The sequence below is a fragment of the Pongo pygmaeus genome, chromosome 11 (assembly GCF_028885625.2).
Source record: "Pongo pygmaeus isolate AG05252 chromosome 11, NHGRI_mPonPyg2-v2.0_pri, whole genome shotgun sequence".
In the NCBI taxonomy this organism is placed as follows: Eukaryota; Metazoa; Chordata; class Mammalia; order Primates; family Hominidae; genus Pongo; species Pongo pygmaeus.
The window spans coordinates 23,971,441-23,996,703 of NC_072384.2; the positions used below are offsets into that span (position 1 = coordinate 23,971,441).

Sequence of the window (25,263 nt, forward strand, 5' to 3'; positions counted from 1 at the left end):
TTCACCTGGGGTCACCCAAAATTCAGGGAGCCTGAGGCTTTTGGCTTCTGTATGGAAACTTAAGGGCGTGTGACCCCGGGGGATGGAGCAATGGACAGGGGAGTGAAGCTGGAGAAAGGAGGACTGATGGCAGATAGCACTGGTGGAGATCCCTGGGCCCCAGTTCCCAGAAGCTGCACACACTCATCCTGGGGGAGGTGGGAGGAGACTTCGTCCCCGTGCTCCTGCCTCCTGCCTCTCTGGTGGTGATGTGTGGTGCCCAGGCAGGGCGTGCTCCACAGGCATGCGCACAGAGCTGTCTGCAGACAGAGGCGCCTGGAGCAGCATGCAGGTGAGGTACAGAGGGCTTGCTGTGGAGCCGCATCTTGCAGCTGGGGGCACTGAGGCCTGAGAGGCTCTGACAGGCCATGCACTGCTGTCTGAACCAGGACCTGCTTGAGGTCACCTTCCTCCCAGGCCACTGAAGTGACTGTGGTGGTGAGAGGTAGGCAGCGGTCTGTCCGCCTATGTGTGTGTGTGTGTGTGTGTTGGAGAAACAGTGTTTGGAGTGATGTGCAGGTGGCCAGGAAATGGAGCACGGACACGGTCCTGTCTAGCAAGTTCTCAGGAGCATGTGTGCCCCATATAAAGAAGGTTGGCTGCAGGGCTGCCAGTCCAAGCCCAGAGTGTCCAGGCCCCCATCCCAGGACAGCCCAGCCCAAGCCAGGACATAGTGCCAGTCACTGTCAGGAGGAGCAGGGGACAGTGACACAGCACATGCCGTGGGCTGTTGAGCTGTTTCCACTGAGTCCTCAGACAGCCCAGGGGGCCCAGGGAGAGCAAGAAGGATGAGTAACCAGGCTACGGCATCTAAATAAACACCACCCCAAACCCCAGACCAAACCGCCTGCAGAGCCTGCCAGCTGCAGCTGCCAGAGGAATCAATACCCATTGTTCTCCTAGACAAATGTTCCCTCTGCACTTTTGGCCACTGTGTTCCAAGGGATGGCTAGGTGTGGGTTTACATCATGTGGATGGACACAGCTTAATGGGATCTGTTCCTCAAATGGCTCCACCTCACAACCTCCCACTGCAGGGTCATGAGTTGAAGACAGCTGCCTGGCTGGATCTGGGCGAAGAGCAGGCACCAGGCCTGTGTGGATTCCAGTCCCTGAAAGCTGGGTGACCTTGGCCTTGGGTTCCTCAACTACTCAAGAGGGGTGAACATCTGCAGTTCTCGCTATCTCATAGGGTTGGCCTGAAGGATACAAAGATTCCTGGGAAAAGCAGCCAGCAGGAATAAAACACACAGTGTTACAACTCCTTATCTAATTGTAATGGGAGGCATCCAGCTTAGGGCAAGGAGTGTGGGCTTCCCAGTCGGACAGGCCTGGGCTCACACGCTGGCCTTTTCCATCAAGGCCTATCACCTCCCTCAGCTATGGGTCAGAGAAGTTAGCCTGCAGGACTGTTGGGAAAGTTGCAGCTGCATGCCTGGGTCTTAGCACGGTGCCATGGCCATGAGAATTGTAATGTGGCTGCCATGGTCCAGGCACTGAACGAGCTCAGAGACCCCTTGCAAAGTGCCTGACCAGGTCAGGCCAAGCATCATGGACAGAGCCGGGGCCACAGCCTCTCTGTGCTTAAAGGCCAAAGTCAGCACACCCACCTCTTCCATGGACCTCTCTTAAATTCTTCAAGCCCTCCTTGTGGCCCCTCCTCCAAGCTTCTAGATCCCATGTCACCTATTCCATTCTTTTTAGCTCTTAATCATGGCAGGGGACATTTGCTATGGGATGGAGAAGGGGCTGCCCAGCACGTTTGCCCCCTTCTTATTTGAGAATAAGGCCCCATGATGTGAGTATTGGCAGGAGATAAGCTGCCCACTGTGGAAGCTGAAGGGGCAGGCATTCTCTCACCTCGTTCCTGGGCAAATGGACCCAGATGTGGCTAAAAGGACACTTCCATCCGGGACTCAGACTTAGGTGGGTGACATCAAGTGGAGGGAGAATGAGATGCCATTTCCTGTGGCAGTGTCCACAGGTGGCAGCAATATCCACAGGTGGCAGCAGTGGCCCTGGTGTCTGTCCGTGGTGGGAGCATGAGCTTCTGGTGGGCCTTCCCCACAGGCCTCCAGGTGTGACCGTGGCCAAGCTTTTGCCCTTGGGCCTCCCTTGGTGGCTGTGCCCACTTCCTGAGCCCGTTCTCCCACCTTCCCGTCAATTCTCAGCGCCTCAGTCACCAGCGTTGGTTTTCTGTTGCTTGCACACCCAACATGCACATTTGCCTTTGCATAACACCAGCTGTTCCAGGTGAGCAAATAATCTTCCCCATCGGACTTCACCCCCTGGAGGCAGAAATGCTGCCTTACACTGTGGTGTATCGCCCAGTAAGTGCCTCCTGGTGCAGGCCATCTGGAGAGGGATGCTTGGACTCAGCTGCCAGACACACCTGCGATAGGATCCAGGTTCTATCATTTACTAAACTGGGGCTCTGAGTAGTTATTTACTCTCCACGAGCCTTGGTTTTCTCATCTGTAAAATGGGCACCTACTTCCTAGGATCTTGACTTAAGAAAGTAGACATGAGTATTGTGATGGTGGTGGGGTTGGTGGGGAGGAGAGAACAGAATTTAGGCTGCTCATAAACCAGCTCTCATGCTGGGACTGGTCTGGGAATGGGGACTGGGATGGGGGCAGAGGTGAGGCTCCAGGATGGGGGTCTGAGGGCCTATGGTGGGCAGAGGCAGGGTGCCTGGTAATTAATTCTATTTTTCTTATTGTTAGATTCCCACTTCGCCATCTTTGCTATTTAAATCTTAGTTGTTGATGGAAGTTTCCAAAGGCTTATATTGCCTCTCCTGAAACAAAACATGAGCTCTTTGAGGAACAAGACTTTGTATTTTCATCTTTGTACCCTCACAGCACCTAGTACGTTGTAGTTACTTAATACAGTTACTTAATACATATTTACTAATTAGATTCTAATTCTGCAGGTTCAGTAGGTTTCATGCTGCCTGGACTTTCCAAAAAGGATGTTTGCTGACGGGATGGCTTGTTAGAGGAGGAAGATTCTGTAGAAATTCAGTTCCCTTGCATGTTCCCAGCCTCTGGCAGGAGTTGGGGATAAAATTGAGCCCATGGTACAATGGGGAGACAGGTAGGTATTTACTGTCATTACAGAGTCATCTGTGTTTAAATAATTATTTAGGAATGCATATACTCTGTTGTTCAGTCTATCCCTCATGCTAGGTATCATACAAGTGCTCTAAATGTCTTCTCTCATTGAATTGTCACAACACTCTTAGAAGGTAGGTGTTATTATCAACCTGATTTTATAAAAGTAGAATTTGAGGCTTAGGGACCTGCCCAAGTTCAAATAGCAAGTAAACAGTGGAGCCAAGGTTTGAACCCAGGTGCGTCTGACCCCTAAATCCATTGCCCTAACCACTGCTTTGTGCTACCTTGATAGAGACAAACTCTGTGTTCAGGAAACCCAGAGGAGGGAATACCTGAATTGGCCAGGAAAGTCCAGGAAGCCTTCCTGGAAGAGGAGGTGCTTAAACTGAAATTTAAAAAAACCACACTTTTAAATGGACATGTTCAAACACCCACAAAAGTAAAGAAGATATGAAATAAATCTTTAAGAAACAAGGCAGAGTTGGGGAATAAGTGCCTGCCAGAGTCCAGGATTGTTAAGCCTTGTGCGTCTTGGGGGCACTCACAGACAGGTAGGAGGCCTTGTAGAGTGTAAGGTGTGACCAGAGGCAGTGTAGGGGTCAGATGGAGCTGCAGCGGTGGACACCCCTTTGGCGCTTGAGTTACTTAATTCAGAATATGGCTGTTCCTTATGTTTGGACTTCCACCCATTTATTTGGGGCAAAAAGAAAGCATCGGCACGTGGCACATGGCAGGTGAGGAAACCTGCTGTTTTTGGATTTCCCTAGCAGTGGGTAGGTAAATAATTTCTTGCAGTTTGGCACAGTTGGGTTCAAGGGTGAGGACTTCAATCTTTCAGCACTGATGGTTTGAGGCAAAGGATGGGAATCTGAATCACTCTTGCAAAGCCTTAGTGCAGGGGAGGCTGAAGGACTTCATGGGAGCTGGGGCAGGCAACAGAACTGGGTAGAGCTGGGTGTGGCCCTGGGTTTTACAGCCATGGTCCCTGGGCAAAGTCGTTTTCCCTCTTGGCATGTTTATACAACAGAGATGGTTGTTGCTTGGATTAAAAAAGTTTTTATCGTTGGTTATAATTTTTGACATTGGAAATGTCCCCATGTGTCATGGAGTGGTCAAACTTCCTGAAGAGCAGAGGAGGAGAAAATTTCCTGGGATGTCTACGGCAACAGAAATTGTCACTACGCCAGGATACAGCCAACATCACCACGTACCTGGCCTAGGGGCAATTTTGCAGTGTTCAGACTAATTTTTTCCCCCTTTTTCCTTTTCTTTTATTTGTTAAGATTTATGTAGAGCCAGTTTTGCTGTGTTGCCCAGCCTAGTCTCAAACTCCTGGCCTCAAGCAATCCTCCCTCCTTGGCCTCCCGAAGTGTTGGGATTATAGCCCAGCCCAGACTCATTGTTTATTCATTCTCTTATTCATCCATTTATTTGTTCTACTTGTTCACCCCTTATTTATGGCGTTGTCTTTGTTCTGATAATTTTTCTGTTCTGATGTCCAGGTTTATACCTAGATGAAAAGAAAAGAGAAATAGCTAAGAAGGAATTCTCTGACATTCCTTCTTAATTTCCTCTGCCAGCTTGTCTTTCTCAGGTGAGGCTTTAAGTATTTTGGCAAGCAAAGAAACGCAAAAGACAAAGCATAACTGAACTTCACTAGCATGTGTGATAAAATCACTCAGTCTCCCTGTGGGCAAGGTGAAGGGAATATACTTTATTTACTTTAGCCGCATCCCACAAATTTTAATACTCTATGCTTTCATTCAGTTAAAAATACTTCCTAATTTGATGTGTGGTATCTCCCTTTCCCATGAGTTATTTAGAAGTGTGTTGTTTGGTTTCCAAATGTTTGAGTATTTTCCAGAAAATTTTCTATTATAGATTCCTAATTTAATATCATTATGATCAGAAAACATACCTTGTGTGATTTGAAAACTTTTAAATGTATTGATACTTCTTTTATGATTACAATATTGTCTGTTTTGGTAAATGATTCTTGGGCACTTGAAAAAATTATATTTTCTTGTTGCCGTCATTGGGTGGAATGTTCAATTAGTGTAGTTGCTAGTGTTGTTCAAGTCACTGTATAGTTAGATTTCCTGTCTACTTGTTCTATTAATTATTGAGAGAGAGATATTGAAATATCTAATGATAATTGTGAATTTGTCTATTCTTTAAGTTCTACCAGTTTTTCATTTATGTTTTTTTTTCAAGCTCTGTTATTAGGTGCATATTTAAAATGATAATGTAATCTGGAAGTAGTGGGCCCTTTATCATTTAAATAATGGCCTTCTTCATCCCTAGTAATATGATTTGCTTTGAAATCCATTTTTTTCTGATATTCATAGAGCATTCTAGTATTCTTTTGATTGTGTTAGCATGGTATATCTTCTTTCATCCTTTTGCTTCTGACTTATTTGTGTCTTTATATTTAGAGTGCAATTCTGGTCAACAGGCTATAGTTGGGTCTTGCTTTTTTATGGCAAAATATACATAACACAAAATTCATCATTTTAACTGTAAAGTGTACAATTCAGTGGTATTTAATACATTCACAGTGATGTACGACCATCATCATGTTCAAGAACATTTTCATCATACTACAAGAAAAAACTCTGTACCCATTAAGTGGTCACTCCCCATTTCCCACTCCCAGTCCCTGGTAACCACTATTATACTTTATGTCTCTGTAGACAAGTTAAGCAATTTGAACTTTTAGTGGAGATGCCTAAAATAATTTTTTCATAAAGTCCAATAATTTTACTAGAATATATCTTGATATTGGCCATATATTTTATTTTTCCTAGGTATGTGATACGCTGTTTCACACTGTAGTTATAAAATCTTTTATTTCAGAAACATTTTCTTGAATTACAGATTTTAGTGTTTGCTGTCTTCCATTCCCTATGTTCTTCTTGAAAGCCTCTTATTACATATGTTAAATCTTCATTGCCAATCAATTACTCTCTTTGAATCCTTTGTATCTCTTTTAAAATATTTAAAAACATTTTCCTCTCTACGTTCTATTTATCTTAAGGCATCACTGTACTTGTTCTTTCTTGTTTTCTTCTAATATAATCTTCATTTTTAAAAAAGTTTCTTTTTTCTAATTATATCCTGAGTTCTGTTCATCTCAAGTCTTCCTATTTGCCAATCACCTCATTTATAAGATTTTAAAATTTTAATTTATATTGCTGTTTAATAATTTTTGTCATTTTCATAATATCTTTTACTTGTTTTTAAAATTAGATAATTTTTATGTCTTTCATACATGTCTTTCTTATGTGTTTCGTTGCCTTGTGTATTTCAATGTTGGGTACATTTATTGTCCTTCTTATTTTATTTTATTTTTTGAGATGGAGTCTCCCTCTGTTGCCCAGGCTGCAGTGCAGCAGTGCAATCTCAGCTCACTGCAACCTCTGCCTCCTGGGTTCAAGTGATTCTCCTGCCTCAGCCTACCGAGTAGCTGGGATTACAGGCATGTGCCATCACGCTGGGCTAATTTTTGTATTTTAAGTAGAGAGTGGATTTCACCATGTTGTCCAGGCTGGCCTCAAACTCCTGACCTCACGTGACCTGCCCACTTCTGCCTCCTAAAGTGCTGGGATTACAGGTGTGAGCCACCGTGCCCAGCCTATTGTTTTATTCTTATATATTCCTATAGTACTCCCTATTCTTTTATTTCCTCAGGATAAACTTCCTATGGCATTTGATTGTGATTATTTTCTATTGCTCACTTTGCATGTGCAATGAATTTTCTTTGTTTTAAGGATGGAAAGGCGTGCTAGGATAGCTTTTTAAGCTTCATGCCAAGGCTCCCTCTTAGGTTTTTCTAACACATTTATTTATTTACTTACTTATTTGAGACTGAGTCTCGCTCTCTAGCCCAGGCTGGAGTGCAGTGGCGCAATTTTGGCTCACTGCAACCTCCACTTTCTGGGTTCAAGTGTTCAGGACGGGGTTTCACCATGTTGATCAGGCTGGTCTTCAACTCCTGACCTCAGGTGATCCATCTGCCTCAGCCTCCCAAAGTTCTGTGATTACAGGCGTGAGCCACTGCGCCTGGCTTCACAAAGTAATTTAAAATGTGGCCTCATATTTTCTGAGCTCTGCCTACTTTGCGCCCCTCCTCTACTTTAATCCAAACTTTCTTTTCTCATTGCTTCTATTGTCCCTGTCCTACTCAGTTTGGATTCTGTTCCCATCTGTTTCTTCTCAATGTGGATCTTTGTCTGGGGAAAGAGATTTGATTTGTTCATTTCATGGGGTTATAAGGCCCACGCCACTCCAGCACCATCAGATCCACCATATCATGGCCCCATTGCATTCACCCACGTACTGGATCTTTTAAAACCTTCCCAGTTTTTATTGTTCTTCTCAGATTGGCCCACGGTGCATTCCAGTTGGTTCATACTGGTGACTGTGGGGTTGTTCTATCCTTGTGATGTAGGAGTTAAGAAGCAATCACTTAGGCAGATAGAAAGGCATGAGAGTCCTCGGTAAGGCTTTTCTCTTTAATGAAAAGCAGCCCAAATCATTTTCTAACAAAGGGCAGCCGGCAAAGTCGAGCTGCAGACATAGACAAGCAAGCTGGGAGCTTGCACGGGTGAATGCTGGCAGGAACTCCGGACTACACATGTTCAAGATGGCGGCTCCACCTTCCCTTCTCTGGCAGCCACGTGTACAGTAAGTAGACAACATGGCGCTGGCCAAGAAGAGTTCATTTGCCTAATAAGATCAGGGTGGGTGACTAGCCTTCCAGCGCTATATAACGTCATACCTGATCAAACGAATCTGTGAGTCCTACATAAATCAGACACTGCCTCCTCAAGCTGGGCTGTAAAATCCGGGCATCCACAATCAGCCGGTCTTTTCTGCTCAGAAGACCCCTCTCTCTCTAGAGAGAGGGTTGTTTTTCTTTCTCTTCTCTTCTGCCTATTAAACCTCCACTCCTAAACTCCTCTTGTGTCTGCATCCTACATTTTCCTGCCAGGAGACAAAGAACCCCAGGGTATATACCCCGGACACCATAGCCGCTTCACTTGCAGTCGTCAGAAGCCCAGGCACCTTCTGACTGCACTGACGTAGGACCACGCGGTCCTTTAGCTGCCAATGGTTTGTTCCCACTCACTTTTAGGAGAGTCTTGGGGAAACCGTATTACCTAGTTTTGTGGTAGATGTTGTCCATCGGTCTTTAGTTTTGCTATCCTAGTTACTCTGTTTGTTTATATGGGATAATCTGAGAATATTTAAAACTCCACCATCATCTTACCAGAAATCCAATGTACATTTACTTTTTTTTTTTCATAGTTCAGCTAGAGATATTTTCTACTGCTCACAAGTCAGAACTTGGACTGATACAGAGGTTTAATTGACTATCACAAAAGGAGTGGGGTCATGGCTGCCATATAAAGCAGTCACAAGACTGTCATTTCAGCCCACATCAAAGACAGCAGCGCATTTAAACCATGGCAGGTGATGATCCTACCCACTCTTCTCTCATCAGCACTTGGGTGCTGCACAGCTCTGCATTCTGCTCTGAGCACCATGATTTTAACAGACACTCATTTGTGAAGTGTGTTTAGGAAGTCGAGGCCTTTTGAAATCTTGCTGCTTTAGTACGAAACTACTAGGGAACTACTGGAACATCTCAGGGGGCAATATGACTGTCAGGCCTCTGATCCCAAGCTAAGCCATCATATCCCCTGTGACCTGCATGTATACATCCAGATGGCCTGAAGCAACTGAAGATCCACAAAAGAAGTAAAAATAGCCTCACTTGATGACATTCCACCATTGTGATTTGTTCCCGCCCCACCCTAACTGATACGATAGTCTTCCCCACCCTTAAGAAGGTACTTTGTAATATTCTCCCCTGCCCTTAAGAATGTATTTTGTACGCCTATCCCAAACCTATAAGAACTAATGATAATCCCACCACAGTTTGGTGACTCCGTTTTCTGATTCAGCCCGCCTACACCCAGGTGAAATAAACAGTCTTGTTGCTCACACAAAGCCTGTTTGGTGGTCTCTTCACATGGACACGTGTGACAATGACCATCACCTTCAAATATTTGATAATAAGAAAAGCAAATAGCCTTGCCTGTGTGGCCCCAAAGAGTAGAGCCTCAACCATGGGTGGACACCACCAGGGGACACATATTCATTGGACTTGAAGAAGAACCTTTTCTTCCACTTAGAGGCTGTACATACGCTTGATGGGTACACCCTAAGGATGACACAACAGCAGTGGGGTTAGACTAATCACCTCTAAAATCTCTGCAGCTCTAAGACAAGCTTTGGACTTTCCCCACCTTGGAGCCAGTAATGTTATTAAGCTTGAAAGAGATGCCTAGCATTGTACTAGGTGGTATTGAGGCTTAAAGTTGGTTGTGGGATTATAGAAAACTAAATGACAGACTTTACTTTCTTTCCTTTTCTTTTGTTTTGAGACAGAGTCTCGCTCCATTGCCCAGGCTGGAGTGTAGTGGCACGATCTTGGCTCAGTACAACCTCCGCCTCCCGGATTCCAGAGATTATCCTGCCTCAGCCTCTCAAGTAGTTGGGACTACAGGCATGTGCTACCATGCCCGGCTAATTTTTGTATTTTTTAGTAGAGATGGGGTTTCACTACATTGGCCAGGCTGGTCTCGAACTCCTGACCTCAGGTGATCCGCCCACCTAGGCCTCCCAAAGTGCTGGGATTACAGGCGCGAGCCATTGCTCCCAGTCACTTTCTTTTTTTTTCCTTTTCCTTCTTCTGAGGCAAGAGTGACAACTTTAGTCTCAAATAAGTCATGATTTACTTTATAAGATTTCACTGATGTATCCATGAAATAATAAGCAAATAAGAGTTAATAGCTATAATTTTCTGAGTGCTGCTAGATGCTGTCTGTCTATATTATCTCGTGTAATCCTTGCAGCAACCCTGGGAGGTAGGTACTGTTATTATTTCCACTTGATAGATGAGGCTTCAAGAGGTGAAGCAAGTTGTGCAAGGCTGTACAGCTAGTAAGTAGCCAAACTGGGATTCAAACACAGCTTTGTCTCTAAATCTGTGCTCTTAAACATCTCAGTAGGGAAAATGTGAGATTTTTGGAAAAGCTGGTACCATAGGAGTCTAAGGGTGTTCCAGAGGGAAGGCAAAGGATTAACACAAATTGTAGGCTTTGGACATGCCAGGTACCATACAATTTCATCCTCAGAAAACAGTAAGAAGCACATGTTGTTAGCCTGAAAGATCAGACAGAACCCAGTCAGGAGACAGAAAACACACCCATTATTTTTACAAAGAGCATTAATATAAAAAGGATTAGCCAGGCATAAAGTTGGTAATTAGGTAACTGAAAAGGCAAAAAGAAAACTGAGTTGTTGGCGGGGTGCAGTGGCTCACACCTGTAATCCCAGCACTCTGGGAGGCCGAGGCGGGCGGATCACCTGAGGTCAGGAGTTCAAGACCAGCCTGGCCAATGTGATGAAACCCCGTCTCTACTAAAAATACAAAAATTAGCTGGGTGTGGTGGCACATGCCTGTAATCCCAGCTGCTCGGGAGGCTGAGGCAGGAGAATCACTTGAACCCAGGAGGCGGAGGTTGCAGTGAGCCAAGGTTGTGCCATTGCACTCCAGCCTGGGGGAACAAGAGCGACACTTCATCTCAAAAAAAGAAAAAAAAAAGAAAGAAAGAAAAGGAAAACTGAGTTGTTGTGGAGGTAATAACTGCTAGAAGCAGCTCCCACCCCCCAAGGCTGGGGGACTAGGGAAGAGATTAGAACTGTTAGAATTTAAGAGCTTGGAGGAGAAGCCCCCTTCGAGCCAAAACTCAGACCTCTAGGGGTAGGAGAAGGAGACACTCCTGCTCCTCTGCTCTGGGGCTGGTGTCTCTGAGATGCAGCACCATGAGGCTGGTTCTGTGAAGGTTGAGAAACTGCAGACTAGATTCAGCCACTGCTACGGGAGGGACCTGCTGCCGCCGAGGGGAAGGAGTGTTGCTGGGGCTACAATCACCTGAGCTGAAAGGAGACTGGCAGGACCAAACCCTGTCTTCCAGGCCCAGCACTGAGCTTCCCGTTAGCATCCCCTATTGGCTAAGACTAATATAGAGCCCGCTGGCAATGTAGGAACGTGGTTTGCAACATGGTTTTGGCATCAAAGAGATGGAGTCTCATAGAGCTGAAGACATTTGCCTCAAGTTTCACACTCGCCAGTCCACCACCCAGCCTTGTACGAGTGCTGGCTGCTTTTATGACCTCTTTGCTCACTTCTGGGGCTGCACTGGGGCCAACTTAGCCTCCTCCTGTCACTTCCCTGCCCTTGGTGGGAGCTCTTGCCTCAGTGGGCAGCACAGCCTGACACTGGCAGACCCGGAGCCCGGGCAGGCTCCCAGGAGCCCTGAGAGTGCCCTCTTTGTGCTCCCCCGGCCCTGGAATCTCTCCTGACACATTCCCTGGCTGGGCCTCACCCCCTGTTCTGGCAGGCCCAGTCTGGCGGTGGTAACTGCCAAGCATCTGCTCAGCCTGCCTTGATGCTGGGAACAAAGAGACCAGCTTAGCCCAAGCCATTACCTGCCTCTCAGAGGCCTCAGGCACCATGGCCGGGGCCAAGCCCTTGTGTCGGCTTCCCAGAAAGCGGGTCGGGTGGGGGTTAGGGCATGTCTGTCTCATGTGCTGAAGGAAGGAATACTTGTGCCAAGGGACAGGAGACCATTTTTGGGGTGGTGGGCTTATAGTGGGTGAGTCAGGGGAGCTCACTGCTGCTCGTCCATCTTGTGTAGCCACCCCCGAAAATATTTATTGAGTGCATAGTATGTGTCAGACATGGTGCTTGTGGTGGAAATACAGTGCTTATAAAGGGAACAACTTTGCCACACTTAGAGAACTTAGGGTCAAGTGCAAGATACAGCCCATAGCTGAGTAAGAAAATGGGACAGGCATGGAGTTCATATCCTCAATCCCAGATTTGTAAAAAATAGAGCTTCAGGTTGGCCAGGCGTGGTGGCTTATGCCTGTAATCCCAACACTTTGGGAAGCCGAGGCGGGTGAATCACCTGAGGTCAGGAGTTCGTGACCAGCCCGGCCAACATGGCAAAACCTCATCTCTACTAAAAATACAAAAATTAGCCAGTCATGGTGGTGCGTGCCTGTAATCCCAGCTACTCAGGAGGCTGAGGTGGCAGAATCGCTTAAACCCGGGAGGCGGAGGTTGCAGTGAGCCGAGATTGCGCCACTGCACTCCAGCCTGGGTGACAGAGCGAGACTCAGTCTCAAAAAAAAAAAAAAAAAAAGAACTTGAATTTTCTATAATTCACATTGATTTCTACTTTGAGACTCGATTCACTGGGAGACCAAAGGCGTAATGGATCACAGTTAGTTTAGGATAATTTTTTTTTTCTAGGGCTGTGTTTAGGTTCTAGGAGGCTTATGTAGCAACGTGGAATCTGAGGCATTAAATGAAGCAAAAAGTCTCTTGAGCCCTTTGATTCATATCCTGTGGGCCTGGTTCCTCTGTGCACACATACAATGTGCATGCATGCACACTTGCATACACAATCATGGTCATCCTCATTTCCCACTCTGCAGCCACCGCTATCTCCCTGCTCCCCTTTCATGCCCCTCCCTTCACTAGCAGACAATTGGCTGAGTGGACCCAGTACATCAACACATGTTCAGGATACATTCTGCAAAGGAAGACACAGCGAACAGACATCAGATAAGAGGCAGTCACATGGCAGACGCAGAGCCAGGCACTTGACATGCTTTTCTTCAGTCCTTACCGTGACCCATTAAAGTAGATATGTTGTTATCCCCATTTTACAGATGACAAAAACAGGTTCAGCGAGGTTAAGGGATACATCCCCCTCAGCACAGTGAGGATTCTATCAGACCCCCAAACCCTTCCCCCACTGCTATATCCTATGGCCTAAGTGTAGATTCTGGTGCCCCAGAGGGTCCAGATCAGGAAGGGAGTGGCAACAGGACTCCATGTGGTTCCTGGGACAGTCTATGAATGGTCTCTTCAGGCCTGGACTTGATCCATTCTTAACCCTTCACCTCCTGGACACAGGGTCAGGAATTTCTGCAGGAAGAGTCAGAGTATCAAGTGTGATGCATCCTGACAGCTTCCCAGGTGTTCGATGACAGCCTGGTGAGACGGAGAGAGCTGGGAGAACAGGCCCTTAGCCAAGGCACCCAAACCACCAGAAAATGGAACAGACTCAAGTCTGTGGTTTTCCTGATGCATGAATGGACAAGGCTGAGGATGCAGCTGAACAACCTGGGGGTGCCTGGATAGAGTCAGTCTGAGCCCCAGGGAAGGGATGGCAGCTCCCCACTTCTTACCCACCCCATGCCCTTGTGTCTCACTCTGCCCCCATCCTAGAGGGCAAACCCAGGAGTGACTGCACTCCCTCTTACTTCCTGTACTCCTGCTGCAGACATGATTAAATAAAACCAGACCTCGAATCCCAGAGCACCACTCAGGTCTGGAGCTCAGAAGATTCCAAATTTAAGTAGGTAAATCCCCATTAAGAACATCAACAAAATGTCAAGAGCCATGACAGCAGTTGGGCTCTTTGTACACGTGATTTGATAGAATCTATAATGAAATTTAAAAAGCATGTATGTAATTATACTTTTAAATTTATTTGTACTTCACTTAAGTAGCATTCGACTACTTTGGTTGGAAAAAGATGGCAACAAGTAGATGTGTGTGATGGTATTTATTCAGAGTAGAGACAATTGCTGGAGCAAATACAGATTCATAGGCCAATTGCAATTAGTCGCAGTTCCCCTGCCACAAGGAGAGCCTGGGTATGTACCCTACACTGCTACATCCCCAGGTCCATGGCCCATAGGCCGGGAGCCTGGAGCTGCAGATTGGAGGGTTCTAGTGACATCCCTTCCTGAGCTTCCATGTGCCCCTTGGCAAGTGACTTGACTGCTGTGAGCTGTGGTTTTCTTATTCTTACCTGCTTATTGGAGTGCTGGGACAGAATGAGACACTGGCCACAAAACACATGGCTGGGAAGACACAAGCCTGTGGCCACAGAAGTTATTCCTCTTTTGTTGTTTCAGATGGGAACAAATCATATGTCCTTTTTTCTGTAATTATTGAAACTTCAGGCTTGGAAGGGGAAGGGAAAGAAGAGAATTGACAGCCAGGATGTTTCTGCCTCAACTTTTCCAGGAGGATCTTATCAGGGAGAAAGTCAGCTAGGACTCAGTCACCTTCCTGAAATTAGGGACTGTTTGGTTTTCCCTTCCACCTTAGGGGCTGGATCAGGTCCCAGGGGCTTGGTTAGATCAGACAGGTAAGTTACCCTGAGCTACGGGAGTTGATGGAGCCAGAGGGTAGAGCAAAAGAGTTTTCAAGGAGACCCAGAGGCCAAGCTCCCTTGTTGATTTCTTCTTCCATTCTTTTACGAAGCCATCCAGTAAATCCTTCCTGCTGCCTTTTCTGGGCTGGCTACATGCTAGGGGTGGAGGCCATGAAGCCCTGTTACCATTATCATAGAGTTCTGTGTCTGGTTGGTGATGCAGACGTGCCCACAGATAATGATCATACAATAATATGTGATAAGTGCCATGATCAAGTGAGACACAGGAACTGTGGGGGCAGAGAGGAGGGGCTCCTCATGCAGCTGTAGGTCACAAAGGGCTCCCTGGTGGAGGTGACAGTGGAGCTCACCATGAAGGATGAATATGGCCAAGATGTGGGTGCAGGACCATGCTGAGTAGGGAGGTGGCAGAAGGGACTAAGGCTTCGTTCACCAATAGGGTCCTTCTTTGGGGTATGGCCTTGTCATACATGGTGAGTTTACCCAAGTGAAGGGCCCAGAGTCAGAGCAGACAGAAACCACAGAAACCACTTGCTTTTAGTAAGTGTGCCATGACTCCTCAGAAGCACAGGTGGGAGGACCCCAGTGGGAGCAGAATGACTTTAAAACATCAACAATTTATGATCCTGAAGGTTCCCCTCTCTCCCTTTCTATTCTATGCTCCTTTTTTGGGTATCCTACACAGAGTCACCAGCTAAAATTTTTCAAAGATTGTATTTATCACACCATTCTTCTGCTCAAGAAAATGTGGAGTTTCTTCTGTTTCTGACCAAGTCAAAGTAACAGGGCCCAGACTTACCAAATTATCTAAAAAGGCAGTATTTGAAATAACAGTTTTAAAGACAATGAATATCAAGCAATGTAGTTTAGTGATCTCTGAAAAATGAGAAACAAATAAAGTCCTACAACTGGCCCAGCTTACAAGTTTCCAGGCCATGATGCAGAGAGGAGACCTAGAGAGACCCTGGGACTCCCTGAGTTGAGATGGGGCTGAGGGTACAGGGAGGTTAAGACCCCTAGAGTTCACAGGACAGAGTGTCAGAGAGATGAGAGCTGCACAGAAACAGAACCCCAGAGATCTGCAGAGGGCCTTCCTGGAGTATGAACCAGAGAAATGAATGATAGTGAGGAAACTATCCAAGGGTAGAAAAGAGTTAGAGCTAACAGTGCCCAGCATGCATGCAAAGTCAGGAATCATGTGTGCACCTATCAGGCAGGTCAGAAAACATAATTCACAGCTCTTTGGGTACACTCAGGAGGGACTTGCCTCAGTAGTGGGGAACAATTAGCTTTTAAATTAGACAGGACTCCATCTCAAACTCATGAAAGCAAGACCTTAAAGATCCAAACTGTTCCCAAGTAGCTAAACTACACCTCAGAATACATCCCAAGAATATTTACAGGAATACTAAAAATCCAGCACCCAACAAGGCAAAGTTAACATTGTCTAGCAGTCAACCAAAGATTATTAGACATTCAAAGCAGCCCAAAAATACAACTCATAATGAAGGGAAATATTAATCAATTGAAATCAACCTAAAACTGACACAGATGTTAGAATTAGCAGTCAAAGACATTGAAACAGTTATTATACATTTTGGGAGGCCGAGGTGGGCAGATAATTTAAGCCCTAGAGTTTGAGCCCAGCCTGGACAACATGGCGAAACCCCATCTCTACAAAAAATAGAAAAATTAGCCAGGCATGGTGGTGTGCACCTGTGGTCCCCAGCTACTCAGGAGGCTGAAGTGAGGGGATCACTTGGACCTGGGAGGTGGAGGCTGCAGTGAGCCCTCATTGTGCTACTGCACTCCAGCCTGGGCAACAGAGTGAGACCCTATCTCAAAAAAAAAAAAAAAAAAAAAGAAAAGAAAAAAAAACCCACACCACCTCCCCAAAAACAGTTATTATAACTGTTTTCAATATGTTTGAAAAGCTAAGTAGAGACATGGAAGATATAAAGAGACCTAAACTGAGCTTCTAGAAATGAAGTTGCAATGTCTGAGATAAATAATACAGTGGATAGAATTAGCAACGGAGCAGACATTGCAGAAAAAAAGGATTAGTGAACTTGAAGACATAGCAATAGAAATTACGTAAAATGAAACACAGAGAAAAAAGAATAAAAAATTGAAAAGAGTGGCTAGGTGCAGTGGCTCATGCCTGTAATCCCAGCACTTTGGGAGACCGAGGCAAATGGATCACTTGAGGTCAGAAGTTTGAGACCAACCTGGCCATCATGGTGAAACCCTGTCTCTACTAAAAATACAACAATTAGCTGGGCGTGGTGGCACGCACCTGTACTCCCCAGCTACTTGGGTGGTTGAGGTGGAAGACTTGCTTGAATGTGGGAGGTGGAGGTTGCAGTGACCTGAGATCATGCCACTGCACTCCAGCCTGGATAACAGAGTGAGACCCTGTCTCAAAAAAAAAAAAAAAAAAAAAAAAAAAAAAATTTGAAAAGAGCATCAGTGATTCGTGGGACAACTTCAAGTAGTCTAATGTAAGTGTAACTGAAGTTTCTGAGAGGGGAGAAGAGAATGAAAAACAGATTTGAATACATAATAGCCAGAGATTTTGAAATTTTGATTAAAGCTATAAACTCATCAAACTAAGAATCTCAATGAACCTCAAACACAAGAAATATGAATAAGGCCACACTAAAGTGCATCATAATCAAATTGTTCAAAACCATTAATAAAAAGAAAATCTTAAAAGTGACTAGGGAAATAAGTCATGCTACATATGAACAAGGGTAAGTGCTACAGCGGATTTCTTAAGAGAAGAAAGCCAACAAAAGGATATTTTTATTTTACTTTATTTCTGAGATGGAGTCTCACTCTGTCACCTAAGCTGGAATACAGTGGTGTGATCTCAGCTCACTGCAACCTCCATCTCCTGGGTTCAAACAATTCTCCTGCCTCAGCCTCCCGAGTAGCTGGGATTACAGGCATCCACCATCACACCTGGCTAATTTTTGTATTTTTAGTAGAGATGGGGTTTCACCATGTTGGTCAGGCTGGTCTTGAACTCCTGACTTCAGGTGATCCGCCCACCTTGGCCTCCCAAGGTGTTGGGATTACAGGCGTGAGCCATTGCGCCGGGCCCAAAGGCCATTTTAAGCACATGATTTAAAATACTGAAAAGCAAAAAATAAAAAATAAATATTAAAAAGCCAACTTATAATTCTATACCCAGCAAAAAAAAATCTTTTTAAAACAAAGGTGAAATACAGGATTTTCCAGATACACAACAACTGAAGGAATGTATCAACAGCAGACCTGCACAAGAAGTATTAAACTCCTTCAGGAGAAGGAAAATGATGCCAGTTGGAAATATGAATCCACACAAAAGAATGAAGAGCATCAGAAATAGTAACCACATGGATGAATATGTAAGACTTTTTCTTTTTTTTTTTTTTTTTTTAATTTATGAAGTATTTATTGATGATTCTTGGGTGTTTCTCGGAGAGGGGGATATGGGAGGGTCATAGGATAATAGTGGAGAGAAGGTCAGGAGATAAACACATGAACAAAGGTCTCTGGTTTTCCTAGGCAGAGGACCCTGCGGCCTTCTGCAGTGTTTGTGCCCCTGGGTACTGGAGATTAGGGAGTGGTGATGACTCTTAAAGAGCATGCTGCCTTCAAGCACCTGTTTAACAAAGTACATCTTGCACCGCCCTTAATCCATTTAACCCTGAGTTGACACAGCATATGTTTCAGAGAGCATGGGGCTGGGGGAAAGGCCATAGATCAACAGCATCCCAAGGCAGAAGAATTTCTCCTAGTCAGAACAAAATGGAATCTCCTATGCCCACCCCTTTCTACACAGACACAGCAACAATCTGATCTCTCCTTCCTTTCCCCACACTTCCCCCCCTCTTCCTTTCAACAAAACCGCCATCGTCCTCATGGCCCGCTCCCGATGGTCGCTGTCTCTTCGGAGCTGTTGGGTACACCTCCCAGACAGGGCGGCCGGGCAGAGGCGCTCCTCGCTTCCCAGACGGGGCCGCCCGGGCAGAGGCGCTCCTCACTTCCCAGACGGGGCCGCCCGGGCAGAGGCGCTCCTCGCTTCCCAGACGGGGCCGCCCAGGCAGAGGCGCTCCTCGCTTCCCAGACCCGGCCGCCCGGGCAGAGGCGCTCCTCACTTCCTCCCAGACCGGGTGGCAGCCGGGCAGAGGCGCTCCTCACCTCCCAGACGGGGCGGCCGGGCAGAGGCGCTCCTCACTTCCCAGAGGGGGCGACCGGGCAGAGGCGCTCCTCACTTCCCAGACCGGGCGGCCAGGCAGAGGCGCTCCTCACTTCCCAGATGGGGCGGCCGGGCAGAGACGCTCCTCACTTCCTCCCAGACGGGGTGGCGGCCGGGCAGAGGCGCTCCTCACCTCCCAGACAGGGCGGCCGGGCAGAGGCGCTCCTCACTTCCCAGACTGGGCGGCCGGGCAGAGGCGCTCCTCACTTCCCAGACTGGGCGGCCGGGCAGAGGCGCTCCTCACTTCCCAGACTGGGCGGCCGGGCAGAGGCGCTCCTCACCTCCTAGACGGGGTGGCCAGGCAGAGGCGCTCCTCACTTCCTCCCAGACGGGGTGGCGGCCAGGCAGAGGCGCTCCTCACTTCCCAGAGGGGGCGGCCGGGCAGAGGTGCTCCTCACTTCCTCCCAGACGGGGTGGTGGCTGGGCAGAGGCACTCCTCACCTCCCAGACGGGGCGGCCGGGCAGAGGTGCTCCTCATCTCCCAGACGGGGCGGCCGGGCAGAGGTGCTCCTCACTTCCCCCCAGACGGGGTGACGGCCGGGCAGAGGCACTCCTCACCTCCCAGATGGGGCGGCCGGACAGAGGCGCTCCTCACTTCCCATACAGGGTGGCAGCCGGGCAGAGGTGCTCCTCACTTCCCAGATGGGGCAGCTGGGCAGAGGTGCTCCTCACTTCCTCCCAGACGGGGTGGCGGCCAGGCAGAGGCGCTCCTCACTTCCCAGACTGGGCGGCCGGGTAGAGGCGCTCCTCACTTCCCAGACTGGGCGGCCGAGCAGAGGCGCTCCTCACTTCCCAGACTGGGCGGCCGGGCAGAGGCGCTCCTCACCTCCTAGACGGGGTGGCCAGGCAGAGGCGCTCCTCACTTCCCAGACGGTGTGGCGGCTGGGCAGAGGCGCTCCTCCCTTCCCAGATGGGGCAGCCAGGCAGAGGCGCTCCTCACTTCCCAGATGGGGCAGCCGGGCAGAGGCGCTCCTCACTTCCCATACGGGGTGGCAGCCGGGCAGAGGCGCTCCTCACTTCCCAGATGGGGCAGCCGGGCAGAGGCGCTCCTCACTTCCCCCCAGACGGGGTGGCGGCCAGGCAGAGGCGCTCCTCACTTCCCAGAGGGGGCGGCCGGGCAGAGGTGCTCCTCACTTCCTCCCAGACGGGGTGGCGGCTGGGCAGAGGCGCTCCTCACCTCCCAGATGGGGCGGCCGGGCAGAGGTGCTCCTCATCTCCCAGACGGGGCGGCCGGGCAGAGGTGCTCCTCACTTCCCCCCAGACGGGGTGACAGCCGGGCAGAGGCACTCCTCACCTCCCAGACGGGGCGGCCGGACAGAGGCGCTCCTCACTTCCCATACGGGGTGGCAGCCGGGCAGAGGCGCTCCTCACTTCCCAGATGGGGCAGCCGGGCAGAGGCGCTCCTCACTTCCTCCCAGATGGGGTGGCGGCCGGGCAGAGGCGCTCCTCACTTCCCAGACGGGGCGGCCGGGCAGAGGTGCTCCTCACTTCCTCCCAGACGGGGTGGCGGCCGGGCAGAGGCGCTCCTCACCTCCCAGACGGGGTGGCCGGGCAGAGGCGCTCCTCCCTTCCCAGACGGAGTGGCCAGGCAGAGGCGCTCCTCACCTCCCAGAGTGGGCGGCCAGGCAGAGGCGCTCCTCACTTCCCAGAGTGGGCGGCCGGGCAGAGGCGCTCCTCACTTCCCATAGGGAGTGGCAGCCAGGCAGAGGCGCTCCTCACTTCCCAGATGGGGCAGCTGGGCAGAGGTGCTCCTCACTTCCTCCCAGACGGGGTGGCGGCCAGGCAGAGGCGCTCCTCACCTCCCAGACGGGGCGGCCGGGCAGAGGCGCTCCTCACCTCCCAGACGGGGCGGCTGGGCAGAGGCGCTCCTCACTTCCCATATGGGGTGGCAGCCGGGCAGAGGCGCTCCTCACTTCCCAGACAGGGTGGCGGCCAGGCAGAGGCGCTCCTCACCTCCCCGATGGGGCAACCGGGCAGAGGCGCTCCTCACTTCCTCCCAGACGGGGTGGCGGCCAGGCAGAGGCGCTCCTCACCTCCCAGACGGGGCGGCCGGGCAGAGGTGCTCCTCATCTCCCAGACGGGGCAGCCGGGCAGAGGCGCTCCTCACTTCCTCCCAGACGGGGTGGCGGCCGGGCAGAGGCACTCCTCACCTCCCAGACGGGGCGGCCGGGCAGAGGCGCTCCTCACTTCCTCCCAGAGGGGGTGGCGGCCGGGCAGAGGCGCTCCTCACCTCCCAGAAGGGGTGGCCAGGCAGAGGCGCTCCTCACCTCCCAGACGGGGCGGCCGGGCAGAGGTGCTCCTCATCTCCCAGACGGGGCAGCCGGGCAGAGGCGCTCCTCCCTTCCTCCCAGACGGGGTGGCAGCCGGGCAGAGGCGCTCCTCACATCCCAGACGATGGGCGGCCGGGCAGAGGCGCTCCTCACTTCCCAGATAGGGCGGCCGGGCAGAGGGGTTCCTCACATCCCAGACGATGGGCGGCCAGGCAGAGACGCTCCTCACTTTCTAGACGGGGTGGCGGCGGGGCAGAGGCTGTAATCTTAGCACTTTAAGAGGCCAAGGCAGGAGGCTGGTAGGTGGAGGTTGCAGCGAGCCGAGATCACACCACTGCACTCCAGCCTGAGCACCATTGAGCATTGAGTTAGCGAGACTCCGTCTGCAATCCCAGCACCTCGGGAGGCCGAGGCAGGCAGATCACTCGAGGCCAGGAGCTGGAGACCAGCCCGGTCAACACGGCGAAACCCCGTCTCCACCAAAAATACAAAAACCATTCAGGCGTGGCGGCGTGCGCCTGCAATCCCAGGCACTCGGCAGGCCGAGGCAGGAGAGTCACCGGAGCCCGAGGCAGGGAGGTTGCAGCGAGCCGGATCATGGCAGTACAGTCCAGGGAGACCGAAGAAAGGGGAGAGGGACAGGGAGAGGGAGAGGGAGAGGGAGAGGGAGAGGGAGAGGGAGAGGGAGAGGGAGAGGGAGAGGGAGAGGGAGAGGGAGAGGGAGAGGGAGAGGGAGAGGGAGAGGGAGAGGGAGAGGGAGAGGGAGAGGGAGAGGGAGAGGGAGAGGGAGAGGGAGAGGGAGAGGGAGAGGGAGAGGGAGAGGGAGAGGGACTTTTTCTTATTATTTAAATATTTTAAAAAGAGAACTGACAAAATAATAATGAACACATATTAATACATGAAGATAGATAATGTATTGCAGGTTTTTTTGTTTTTTTGAGACAGAGTTTTGCTCTTGTTGCCCAGGCTGGAGTGCAGTGACGTGATCTCAGCTCACTGCAACCTCCGCCTTCCGGTTTCAAGTGATTCTCCTGCTTCAGCCTCCTGAGTAGCTGGGATTACCGGTGCCCGCCACCATGGCCAGCTAGTTTTTGTATTTTTAGTAGAGACAGAGTTTCACCATGTTGGCCAGGCTGGTCTTGAACTCCTGACCTCATGATCTGCCCACCTCGGCCTCCCAAAGTGCTGGGATTACAGGTGTGAGCCACCGTGCCCAGTCGTATTGTAGAGTTTATAACATATGTAGGAGTAAAATACATGCCAATAATAGCATAAAGTCTGGGAGGAGAGAAATAAAAAACTTTATCATAAGATTCTCATGCTATATGTGAAGTAGTATAACGTCCCTTGAAGCTAGATTTTCTTAAGTTAAAAATGCATGTTATAAGCCCTGAAACAATCACAAAAATAACAAATACAGATAATTATTGCTAATAAGCCAACAAAAGAGAGAAAATGAAATCATTTTATTAATAATTAACATTAAAGAATCAGAAAAATAATCAAAAGGAACAAAAACATTATAAGACAAATAGAAATAATAAAATGTTATATGTAAGCAAAACATATTAATAATAGCATTAAATGTAAGTGGTTTAAACATTCCAATTAAGAGACAGACATGATCAGGTTGTATGAAAAAGGAAGACAAATGTATGTTGCATATAAAAACATTTTAAACTTAAAAACACAAATAGGTTAAAAGTACAAGGATGGAAAAATGTATGCCACACTAACACTAGGTTAAAGAAACCTGGAGTGGCTATATTATAATATCAGGGATCATAGATTTCAGAGCAAAGAACATTGCCGTGGGTAAAGAAGGTCACTTCATAATGACGAAGGTGTCAATTCATCAAGAAGACATTACAGTCCAAATGTTTGTGCATCTTGTAAGAGAACAAAACATATGAAGCAAAAACTGATAAACTGCAAGGAGAAATAGACAAATCCATAATTATTGTCAGAGTTTTTTTATTTTTTATTTTTTTATTTTTTTTGAGATGGAGTCTCGCTCTGTCACCAGGCTGGAGTGCAGTGGCGTGATCTCGGCTCACTGCAACCTCCACCTCCTGGGTTCAAGCGATTCTCCTGCTTCAGCCTCCTGAGCAGCTGGGACTACAGGCGTACACCACCAAGCCCGGCTAATTTTTGTATTTTTAGTAGAGATGGGATTTCACCATGTTGCTCTCTCAATAATGTATAGCAAAAGTAGACCAAAAAATCAGTAGGGTTATGAAATTCTAATGAACACTAACAACCAACTTGATATAATTTACAGACCATGTTTTTTGCCATTGGTCTCAATAAATTTAAAAGGATTCAAGTCATGTGTGGTAGGCAGAACAATGGCCTCCCAAAGATGTCATGTTTGAATCCCTGGAAACTTTGAACATATTAGGTTACATAAAAAAGGAGAATTACGGTGGCTAATCGACTAACCTTGAGATGGGGAGATTATCCTGGCCAAATGTAATTACGAGGGCACTCATAAGTGGAAGGAGGGGATGGCAGAGAGATGTAGCATGAGAAGAACTCAACACGGTATTTCTGGTTTTGAGGGTCAGGGAAAAGGGTCATAAGCCAAGAAATGCAGGCAGCCTCTAGAAGCTAGGAAGTGCAAGGGTGTAGATTCTCCTCATCCTCCAGAAGGAGCACAGCCTCGCTGACACTTCAATTTTAGCCCAGTGACGTCCATGTCAGACTGCTGAACTGTTACAGAACTGTAAGGTAAAACATCTGTGTTGTTTTAAGTCACTGCATTTGTGGTAATTTGTCATAGCAACCCCAGAAAGCTAATAGTATACGAGTATGTTAGAATTAAATTAGAAACCAAATAGACAATCCTCAAATGTTTGGAAACTAAATAATATAATTAATGGCTCAAAGAAAAAATAAAAAGGAATTTTAGGAAGTATTCTTAATTGAATGAAAATGAAAACAAAATATCAAAGTTTGTGGGATTCTACTAAAGTAGTATGGAGAGGGAAATTTACGGCACTAAACACTCATGTTAGAAAAGAAGAAAGGTACCAAATCAATAACCTCAGCTCTTGTCTTAAAAAGCTAGAAAAACTCGGGAGGCCGAGGCAGGAGAATGGCGTGAACCTGGGAGACGGAGCTTGCAGTGAGCCGAGATCGCGTCACTGCACTCCAGCCTGGGCGGTAGAGCGAGACTCCGTCTCAAAACAAAACAAAACAAAACAAAACAAAAAACAAACAAACAAACTAGAAAAAGACTAACAAATTAAACCCAGAGAAAGAAAAATAAAGGTAATAGTAAGGACCAAAACAGAAATCAATGAAATAAAAAACAGATGAAGGAAACCAAAAGATGGTTAGTTGAGAAAATCAATAAAATTGATAAACTTCCAGCTGAACTGATCAGGAATAAAAGAAGATACCTATTACCAATATCAGGAATGACAGAGGTGAGGTGCCATCATTGCAGTGTCCACAGATATTAAAAAGGTAAATGGGTTTATTATCAGCAACTTTATGCCAATAAATTAAACAAGTTAGGTGAGCTGGATGAATTCCTTCAAAGACACACATGACCGCAGCTCACCCAAGAAGAAACAGATAACCAGAATAGCCTTATATCTATAAAAGAATTTGAATATTTGGTTAAAAATCTACCCACAGAATACCCATTAGGTCCAAGTGGTTTCACTGGTGAGTTCCATCAAATATTTAAGGAAGAAATAATAACAATTCATAAACTGCTCCAAAAAACTGAAGAAGAAGGAATACCTACCAATGCTTTCTACACGGCCAGCATTATCCTGATTAAAAAAAAACAATTAGCTGGGTGTGGTGGCACATGCCTGTAGTCTCGGCTACTTGGGGGCTGATTTGAACCTGGGAGATCGAGGCTGCAGGAAGCTGAGATTGCACCACACTGCACTCCAGCCTGGGTGACAAAGTGAGATCCTGTCTCAAAAAATAAATAAAGAAAAGAAAAGAAAAACAAAAACAAAAAACCAAATAAATGAAATAAAGTTAATTCCTTTTTTTTCTTTTTCTTTTTTTTTTTTTGAGACTGAATTTTGCTCTCGTTGCCCAGGCTGGAGTGCAATGGCATGATCTCGGCTCACTGCAGCCTCTGCCTCCTGGGTTCAAGCGATTCTCCTGCCTCAGCCTCCCAAGTACCTGGGATTACAGGCATGTGCCACCATCCTCGGCTAATTTTGTACTTTTAGTAGAGACTGGGGTTTCACCATGTTGGCCAGGCTGGTCTCGAACTCCTGACCTCAG

The 25,263-nt window shown here is 47.9% G+C and overlaps 1 long non-coding RNA gene across 1 annotated transcript; it reads left to right on the plus strand.

Annotated features, from left to right (window-relative positions):
- Positions 1–335: 335 nt before the first annotated feature.
- Positions 336–9,136, plus strand: LOC129032084 (uncharacterized). Its single transcript, XR_008501191.1, has 4 exons — positions 336–484; positions 2,974–3,137; positions 4,660–4,751; positions 8,468–9,136. It is a non-coding gene; the product is annotated as an uncharacterized LOC129032084 (long non-coding RNA).
- The last annotated feature ends 16,127 nt before the right edge of the window (positions 9,137–25,263 follow it).